At 52.0% G+C, this 1,891-nt stretch overlaps 1 pseudogene; it reads right to left on the reverse strand.

Annotated features, from left to right (window-relative positions):
* Positions 1-209: 209 nt before the first annotated feature.
* On the reverse strand, positions 210-1,690 carry LOC146620747 (ribosomal biogenesis protein LAS1L-like; annotated as a pseudogene).
* Positions 1,691-1,891: the final 201 nt, after the last annotated feature.

Genomic DNA, 1,891 nt, shown 5'->3' on the forward strand with positions numbered 1-1,891 from the left:
TGCTGAACCTGCACTGTGCTCATGGTTAAAATTCCACAACATTTTGTCTTCTGAATATTGTATTTTTGCTTCAAAACTGCTTCTAGCACAACAAGAGTCAGCGGAGGCTGGAATGACAACAACAACAACAATCTTGTGCTTAACATAAAACATTTACCATTTAACATAAAACAAAAAATAACACAAGTAACAAAAATAACACAAGTAACTTAAAAAAGCTTCAGTCCACATTTCAGTTTGTTGAGCTCGCTGTTGCTCCAGAGGAGGCCCTCAGCTGGCCGGGCTGGAGCCGAGGCCCCGGGGATGCTGCTACGTGTCTGAGGGCAAGTGCTCTTTCAGCCTGCACGTCTGCCCATTTGCGGTCCTCACTTCTCTCCGAGTCCATCGGTGAGGAGTGTTGCATCTGGTCCAGCAGCATACTCACAGTATATATGGGCTGCTGCTGCTGCAGAGGTGTGCTGGCCTCTGAGCGCTCTGTCTGTGTGTAGATGGAGCAGAGCTGGAACAGCTTCTCTCTGGTTTCCTGAGGGGGGGGATGCTCCATGTCATCCAGGACTAGCTGGATCAGGTGAGGTGTGCTGATGCAGGGGGCATCCAGACATGCAGAGAGAAGCTGCTGCCACCTCAGCTTGATGCGGTCGATGAAAATCCTGTCCTTCATTCTGGCTTTCTTCTGCAACCTTGTCTCAAAATGATATTCAAATTTGTTGTTGTTGCAGAGGAAGACTTCTGAAATCCATGCAGAAATATAGAAACACCTGTGACCGTTGGGCTCTTTGCTGAGCAGCTTCAGTTCCACAAAGAGCTTCTCCAGGAAGAGGTGAATGAAAGACGAAGAGTTAAGCATCTTTAGCAGGGGCAGCCAAAAGCGCAGGAAGGTTTGTGGGACTCTGGGCTCAGTGGGACTGGCACTGTCAGATGTTGCACAGCCTAATGCTTCCAGCTGCTCCATGGTAGGAACAAGAAAACCGTCTTCCAGCAGCACATCAATCAACAGCTCCCTGGACCCCAGTGCAAACTGCTTGATCTCACCCAGCAACGAACTCATGTCTGCTAAGGGGGCCTGCCACAAGCTCTTCCCCTTGTCTTCAGGAGACCCATCATCAAAAGCTTGGTACTGGTCCTTCTGAAAAGAGATCAGCAGCTCCCGAGCGTTTCTGCAGGCATCCACTTCTTTCTGCCTGGCAACGAGCTGCTCATCGGGGCCTCCTCCCAGCTGTCTGGACCAAAACTCCTGCTGGAGCCACTCCAGGGCCACCTTACATCCCTTTCGGCACCATTTCAAAGAAGGAAGAGTCCCACGCATGATTTCGTGCCTCAGATCCACCACCCACTCGGGGATGTTCAAGTTTCCAGCCAGTTGCCTCAGCGGCTGGGCCTTTCTCCCCTGCTGGCGATCCGTGATAAGATTAACAAATCTTACCAGGGCCGTCCCGTACATCAGGGTCAAGTCATCTCCGGTAAGCTGTCCGGACCGGTCCCGCACCTGGCAGCGCACGAGGTCTGCTGTGCAGTCCACGGCCACGGGAAAACTATCAGCGCACCTGGCCCTCCAAGCCGATATCCTCTCTAACGCAAACCTCTGCAGAGAGGAGTCCATCGAGTAAAGGTAGTCCCGAACCTGATCCCACTCCGCTTTGTTAAGCCAGGCTACCACATGGCGTGTTTTCTCAGAGCCCTTTTTATTCATTGTACGCGCTCCGGACCTCACGCTCAATCTCTCACTCACCGGGAAAAGCCGCTCGCCTCACGCAGAGACCACTCGCAGATTTATATGACAGAGGACCGCGTTCAGAGCTTCGAGTTTTACAGTTGCTTGTCGCACAGCAACCAGGAAATGACGCTAACGTTTTCTTCGGCTTCGTTTGTGGCTGACGTTCACCCTGCGGGC

Source organism: Diplotaxodon limnothrissa, linkage group LG12, assembly GCF_057381915.1.
Source record: "Diplotaxodon limnothrissa isolate DT_005_m linkage group LG12, D_limnothrissa_male_GT1.1, whole genome shotgun sequence".
NCBI classification, from domain to species: domain Eukaryota; kingdom Metazoa; phylum Chordata; class Actinopteri; order Cichliformes; family Cichlidae; genus Diplotaxodon; species Diplotaxodon limnothrissa.